The sequence below is a fragment of the Protopterus annectens genome, chromosome 1.part2 (assembly GCF_019279795.1).
Source record: "Protopterus annectens isolate FY-2018-M chromosome 1.part2, PAN1.0, whole genome shotgun sequence".
NCBI lineage: Eukaryota > Metazoa > Chordata > Ceratodontiformes > Protopteridae > Protopterus > Protopterus annectens.
Genome location: NC_056727.1, coordinates 601,410,206 through 601,418,995, shown reverse-complemented (window position 1 = coordinate 601,418,995; position 8,790 = coordinate 601,410,206).

Sequence of the window (8,790 nt, the reverse complement as noted above, 5' to 3'; positions counted from 1 at the left end):
AGATGTCAGTACTCCCCATTGTTGGATCTACATTGACCAGCTGTGATTATGGATGCTACACATCTTGCACTGTTTAGCATAAGAAAACAATGCAGTTGTCCTGTAGGTGTCAGGAAGTTATCCTGTGTTTAGGACATTTGCCTTGGAATGGCACTGTGTGGGCGGATGTGACTTGGGTATTATCCTCACTCCCTTGAATCATGGATGCATGTGATATGTGTCAAAAACCTGTCTACTGTCAGACATGTCATCCCAGAATGACAGCAGACATTGTGTAAAAGACCGGTGTCAAATATATGTAAAACAGCATTCCTGCTAACAATGACAACTACTAACACCAGAGCCCATTACAATGTGTTCTTTATGTCTACCTGTAATAGCATGGCCACTCTGGCTTTCCGTGTTTAGAATCAGAGTGCATCCCAGTCAGCCCTGTGCTGCTAAGTGTATGAGCATGCCCAGTATATCCTTGTGTAGATGGACACATAGTGCATTCCAAACAGCCCTGTGCTACTAAGAGTGTGAGCATGCCCCCTGTGCTACTAAGTGTATGAGCATGCCCAGTATATCCTTGTGTAGATGGACACATAGTGCATTCCAAACAGCCCTGTGCTACTAAGTGTGTGAGCATGCCCAGTGACACCTTGTGTCGGTTATGTGACTCTGTGTATGGGCATGGCCATTGTAACCCTGTATAGTGGTAGTAGTCATCCATTCCACAGATGGGCATACTCCAGGTCAGGATGGATTCCTACTTTAAGCACACAGGTTCACAGGTATGTACATCTTAACTGCCAGCATCCCTGTTGATGTCCACATTCCAAGAAGGTCATAATGACAGCTTTGAAATGTGTAGTCTGTGTGGTGCGACTCGTAAGTATGTAGTATTGTAATGGTAATCTGTAAATAGGCTGTTCCTTTCCCATCACTGGCATGTGTGTGTATGTCTACTCACACTTCATACAATTCGTATACCCACCTTTGGCAGGGCTGATGATGACACCCACCTACAAATACACCTCTGGAAGAGCTGTGTCTCAGTAATCTTGGTAGTGCATTCTGTAACTGTGTAATGCTGTAGTGTAATAAAGTAGTTAGGTCGGTGTTCTAGTCCCACACTTGCTGTGTGTGTGTGTGTGTGTGTGTCCCCATTTGCCTGAGGACTGAGTAATGCTTTTAGACTGCTCACACTCCATACATTTCTTATACCCACCTTTGGCAAGGCTGATGATGTCAGCCATCTACAAGTACACCTCTGGGAGTGCTGGGTCCCAGTAATCTCGGTAGCATGTTCTGTAACTGCATAATGCTGTAGTGTAATAAAGTAGTTAGGTCGGTGTTCTAGTCCCACACTTGCTGTGTGTGTGTCCCCATTTGCCTGAGGACTGAGTAATGCTTTTAGACTGCTCACACTCTTCTTATACCCACCTTTGGCAAGGCTGATGATGTCACCCATCTGCAAATACACCTCTGGGAGTGCTGTGTCCCAGTAATCTCAGTAGCGCGTTCTTTAACTGCGTAATGCTGTAGTGTAATAAAGTAGTTAGGTCGGTGTGCTAGTACCACACTTGCTGTGTGTGTGTGTGTCCCCATTTGCCTCAGGACTGAGTAATGCTTTTAGACTGCTCACAGTCCATACATTTCTTATACCCACCTTTGGCAAGGCTGATGATGTCACCCATCTACAAATACACCTCTGGGAGTGCTGTGTTCCAGTAATCTCAGTAGCGCGTTCTGTAACTGTGTAATGCTGTAGTGTAATAAAGTAGTTAGGTCGGTGTTCTAGTCCAACACTTGCCGTGTGTGTCCCTGTTTGCCTGAGGACTGAGTAATGCTTTTAGACTGCTCACACTCTATACATTTCTTATACCCACCTTTGGCAAGGCTGATGATGTCACCCACCTACAAATACACCTCTGGGAGTGCTGTGTCCCAGTAATCTCGGTAGCGTGTTCTGCAACTGCGTAATGCTGTAGTGTAATAAAGTAGTTAGGTCAGTGTTCAAGTCCCACACTTGCCCTGTGTGTGTGTCCCCATCTGCCTGAGGACTGAGTAATGCTTTTAGACTGCTCACACTCCATACATTTTTTTATACCCACCTTTTGCACGGCTGATGATGTAATCTCGGTAGCACGTTCTGTAACTGCATAATGCTGTAGTGTCATAAAGTAGTTAGGTTGGTGTTCTAATCCCAGACATGCCAAGTGCATGTGTCTGTGTGTGTGTCTGCCTGCGTGAGACAAGTACAGTGCTTTGTAGTATTCACTGTAGCATGTGCCCTAAATGCATATTGCTGCAGTGTGATACGGTAGGGGTTTGTATACAGAACATGGCAAGAGTGTGTTTGTCTGTCAAAGCCTGTGTAGAGGTGGCCATGATTGTCTTACCATTGGACATGTTTGGGAGTGGGTTTTGTAGTTTTCCTATATGGTATCCATCTTATGACACATTGGCCACCTCACGAGGAGTACAGCTGTCAGTCAGCCATGGGACTGTGTTGGCAAGCCATACCCATACATCTGGCAAAAGGCCTCGTGAACTAAGTATGCAGCCCTACTAGTACCTGGTATATGTCCCGCACCCATGTGCCATGCACAAACAAACTTGCCTAGGATACCCCACTATGTTGCTAGTACCATGCACATTGAGGACAGATAGTAGGCATGGTGTGAATGCAGTGGCCTGCAGAGGACATGGCACCCTGTACAGCGGTACAATAGGCACATATATGCGGACATTGTGCCTTCACTATGTTCCACACTGAATGCCTGCAACATATGTGGTGCCATCAAATGTGATCCATAAAGGCCAGACAATGCTGTACACATGTGCCCTGTATGGACTCATGCCACTGACACCACAGAATACCTGTATCATACTATCCATGCAGGTGCAGGGCCAACCTGCTCACTATAAGCAGGTTTTGCCACACCAGGCTAGTATTGGCATATTGGGGTATAACAGGCTGTGTACACATGTGTCTGCAAAACCAGGTACACCTGTACATGTCACTGTACAGTATTGTGGGACATGCACATCCCAGGCAATGTCCATGTGAAGGACTATCACACACAAACATGGCATGCATTGCAAAGCTATGGGTCTACACATTGGTAACCAGGATGTCAGGCCAGATAATGCAGTACCCATCTGTGTGGGACATTGCAGACACTACACCTCTGCACTGCACATCACTGGGTGATGCGATGCTAAGGATTACCCCTCACCCAGCCTTGTACAGCCATCTTGCACAGCCAACCACTACACACCCATGAAGCAATGCATACCTGCATGCCAGTACTGGCACCCTGTGTCTGCGTGTGGGTTGTGATGCTCCCAACCACAGTCACTCCCAGTATAACCCTCATTGGCATACCAACAGATGTCAAGCACTTTCACATGCCCTAGCCCATAGAACCTCCAGATATCCCCTTTGGTGCATGTGGTCCTGTGCATTACTGCAGTGTGGCAACTAAGTAGTTACACTGTGTATTTGTATCCCTAGCAAAGGTGTCAATGCATGTCCATTAAAGAGTGTGGTTGTGGTGATAATGGCATCCATTCACGTGGACAGCCATGTGTGCCACTAATGCATGTCTATTATATCTGCTGCAGATGTCACTCACCTACACACATATGTTCTTACAGCACAGCAACATGTGGCCTTTGTGACACATGTAGTAACATCATGCACATGTAATAGTAATGAGTAGTCAGGGGTTTGACCCCTGTACTGTTCGGTGTGTGGCAGATGATGCTTATGGTTAAGTCTCCAAGCCCTTCCCTGGTGTACTTTGCCTGTCCCACCCACACACTCTCTGGTGGATGTGAAGGTGTACACCTGCACAGCAGCAGCATGTGTATTGTAAGTGATGGACATGGTCAGGTGATGGCCTCTGCACCTATTGCAGTCCTCCTCTAACTGATTGTATGTAGTACAGCTGTGATGGTGTTCCCATAGCCATCTGCATGATAAACACAGTACACTATCTAGAGAAACATGCTGTTATCTGGCCATGACAGTCTCTACGAGTGGTACCTGGATGTGGTGTTCTGACACGGCATCACAGATGATATCTGGATGTTACCTCAGTCATTTTTCACAATGGGAAATAGCCTAAAAACAGGAGGGTGATGTGCCACACATGACTACAGCATATAAGTGTAGCTATGCTGCATTGAGACTACTGCCTGTTTAACATGTGTGTGGTAATGGATATTCTGCATGTTATAATACAGACATGACAGTACTCTGTTCATGAGGGACCCCCATCTGTAGGGCCATCTGTGAACTGGTCAGTGTGTGCAACCATTTGTTTCCTGTGATACACACTGACACATCTGTGCACATCAGAAGCATGGTGTGAGGACTGCAGACAGTACATGATGATGGGGATGTGTTACTGCCATCGCATCCCTGACTGGACATGTGTCTCATGAGACAGTGGTATGAAAGACACTGTGTGGGGTTCCCAGTGACAAGCCAATAAGGGGCAACTGTTCATAGCTGTGGTCACACATCTACTACACATTGCACAGTTGGCATGCAGTATATATGCATGTGTTGTGCTCCCTCTGCAAATGTATACCATCTGTTGTGTTGGGTTGCTGGTGATATCTATGCATACTGTCACAGGTAATCCTGTATAATGTTGTCTATCACTAAGACATATGTGGGTTTAAAATGCAACACCATAGGCTGAATGGGTTGGGAGGTCCCGGCAGAACCTCCTGTCCCACTTCAGCTGACCATGGCACCGGGCACTAGCACATCTGGAGCCCAGCCATAGACATCAACCTCTGTTGGCTCTGCACCACCTTCTGGTGGTACCACCACTGAGGATGGAGCATGTCCCTCCTGGGAGCGGGACCAGACAAGTACATATCTGCTGTCGTGTGGTCCTGGACGTGTTGTATTGTTGGCTCCCTAAGGGGTTACGAAGCCAGATACCCTAGTTCAAGGGCAGAGTTTCACATTTACAGGGTGATGCTGCCCCTCCTGGACAGCCCCCAGCACTGCCTCCTTTGCAGCTGTGTAGGTGCAGTGGCAGTTGCCCATGGATGGGGACCTCTGTCCCACTGTTCCTATGGGTTTTTGAATGCCGAAGACCCCCCCCCCCCCACGTGTCACATACCAACCCTGTATGCTGTCTTTTCTGTGATCCTACCTATCCTCCACAGCCATACCTACACTCCTTCCCCAACATCTGACCAGCACCTACAGACACATAAGGTCAATCGGCTCCTAGGACAACATCTGCCCTATACATAGCTGTCCATTACATACACGTGCCCACTGGACACATGAAACCCTTGTAATATGCATCACAACATATTCCTGTTATCCTCACCCCTGTCCCTCGGGTGCACGATCCTGGTATGCACATCACTCCTACATGGACCAGGTACACATGATGAGGATGACCCTATTGTACACACAACACTACCAGTCCCTCTATGGTTATCCCATTTACCTTTATTATGATGATGATGTTGCACACAGCACCTTGCAAAAGTACTGTTGACACATAATTATTGGACAGATACTGTTGTGTTAATGTACATTACATGCACAGAGTGATGTATACGGCCAATGTACAACTATTTGCGTGTATGACTGACACATGTCTGTCTGAGGGAGTCTTGTGATCACACAGAGCAACACCACTTATAATACAGGCATCACTGGTGTTTCCCATTTCATTCGTTTGTAATGCTTTGTTGCCACATGGTATGTTCCTGATGCACCTATATATATATATATATATATATATATATATATATATATATATATATATATATATGTACCTATATGCTGGACATAAACACTCACATATACATCTACATGATGGGATACATTCCTATACTGTTGAATGACTGCACTGTATGATATGTTTGTGGTACTGTCCGTTGTCTGTATATCTGCCATGGCATATTGGTAATGCACATTAGCTGTGTGCACAGGGTCCTGGTTCTGACCCTTGCAAAGGATGTTTATTTGGTTGCAGGACAATACAAGCCCACTGGATATGGAGGGAGTAAGGCACATTAAAGCAGTTGGGAGCAGGTGTGCATGGGTTTGAGTGGTGTTAAGCACTGCTGACCTCTGGTTACAGCCTCTTACACTCGGTTAGTCTCTACATTGCTTTACCAGTGCAATACTCGCATACTGGTAGCCAAACATGCTTACACCCTCTCGCTCCTACACTTGCAAATGAACCAATATTGGTGTTTGCTTCTGTCACTCACACCCCTGGGTGGGAGCGAGGGCCACAATATTACCTTGTGATGCCTATTACATCGGACTACATGACTACAGTATCAGGATTGGCTGCCCATTAGGTGACTGCATGGAGTTCAACTGTACGGAATCAGCGGCCTGTCCAGTGAATCAATCATATTTGTGTGTTCCTCATACAATCTGCTCCCACCTTGTGATGCCTATCACATCGGACTACATGACTACCGTCATAGCCAGCTTTAGGCATAGGCCAACTAAGAAGCCGCCTAGGGCGCTGCTTTAGTGGGGGCACTTTACCAGTATTTATTTGGTGTAGGTAGACAAGGGTACGGGCACTGGGTGGTGTGGTGGGGGGGTGCCGTTGTGCCCTTTTGCCTAGGGCACCAGTTGACCTAAGGTCGCTCCTGACTACAGTATTGGGAATGGCTGCCCATTAGGCGATGGCATGACTTTCGACTGTATGGAATCAGCGGCCTGTACAGTGAATATGTGTGTGTGTGTGTGTGTGTGTGTGTGTGTGTGTGTGTGTGTGTGTGTGTGTGTGTGTATATATATATATATATATATATATATATATATATATATATATATATATATATATATATATATATATATATATATATATATATATATATATATATATATATATATATATATATATATATATATATATATATATATATATATATATATATATATATATATCCCAGGCTGGTTCTACACGAACTACAGAATGAACTGTCACCCTACCTAAGTACCATGTTCAATCATAGCCTCACCTCAGGCTTTGTACCCACTGAATGGCGCACTGCAATGGTTATCCCACTCCACAAAGGGGGAGCCACGACGGACCCCAGGAACTACTGTCCCATTAGCTTGATGAGCCAGGTCTGCAAGGCCATGGAATGTATCATCATGGAACTCATAAACAAAGACATTGGTAATCTCCAAACTCTGGACCCTACCCAGTTTGGATTTGTAAAAGGCAGATCATGTCTCCTAAACCTGATTGACTTCTTTGAAGCAGTCACCAAAGGCATAGATGAGGGTAAAATGGTTCACACAGCTTATCTAGATCTCGCCAAGGCTTTTAACACCATCCCTCACTCTGGAATTATAGATAAGCTCACTAAACTAGGTATAAATCTCTATGTCACAAGATGGGTTGCCAACTGGCTCACGGACAGAACCCACACTGTGAAAGTAGCGGATTTCAAATCCGACATCAGACCAGTGACAAGTGGAGTACCACAGGGTTCAGTCCTGGGTCCTCTCCTGTTTGGTTTCTACTTATCTGAAGTGCAGGCCAACACAGAAGGTCTTTGTCTAACAATGTTTGCAGATGACTGCAAACTAGGAGCCATAATTGAAACTCCTAATGATGTGGCAAACTACAAAAGGGCCTCACTGAGACAGATACCTGGTGTCAAAGTCATGGCCTGAAGCTCAATGCCAAAAAGTGTATTGTCATCCCCTTTGATAAAAACTCTGTACCCATGAACTACCACATAGCTGGTAGTCTACTTAATGCTGAAAATGTGATGAGACCTTGGGACACAGGTAGACAGGAGTCTGACCTTGGGACACAGGTGGACAGGAGTCTCTCCTTTAATAATCACATCGCCACAGTGGTCAGGAAATCCTTCTACATGGCTCATCTCATCACAAAAGGATTCTCATCCAGAAAAAAAGAGGTCATTGTTCCCCTCTACTCATCATTCATTAGACCCATTATATAGTACAATGCCCCTTTTGGTATGTACCTCACAAGACATCTACAACAACGGGAAAGACCACAGAAGTACCTCACAAAGAGGATTACTGACCTCTAACAGATGCCCTATGCAGACCGTCTCAAAAAACTACAGCTTTACTCCATCGCATATCACCTACTCAGGGGCGATCTCTGCCTAACATACAAAGCTATGTCAAACCCAGATCTGTTGGACATGCTCCACTTAAAGAAATCCCAATCCCTTCGAGCTACACACTCTAGGGACGTAAACCTTGTCACCACAATAAACAGAACATGCTGGAGGAATAGATTCCTGTCTCAGAGACTTCCCATACTCTGGAACAGACTACCTATCTATGTCAAACAGAGCTCCTCATTAGCACTCTTCAAGAAAAATCTTGATGAATGGATGGGAAATGGGAAATTCACCCCGGGGATCACTTCTGTGGCTCTGCTCGACAGGGGCACAGGAAAATAATTTTCTTGGGTGGCGAAAGCCAGGGTACATTTTTTGGCTAGGCTTGTATGGGCCCTACGACCGATAGCCTAGTACCTACCTATGAACCTATATATATATATTATATATGTACATACAAACATACATTTCCTATGCTGGGAGCTGCTTACACCCGCGCAGGCGCACTCACCTATGCTTACTGTGCGTTACGTATGTTTACTGCCGCTTATTTGTGCATACTTGTGCCTTATTCATTATGACAGTACCACTTTGATTGAAAGGATCTGGTTAATAGTCCCATGTGATACACATGTTCACCTTTACATGTATAAATGTCAGCTTTACAGCAGAGCAACG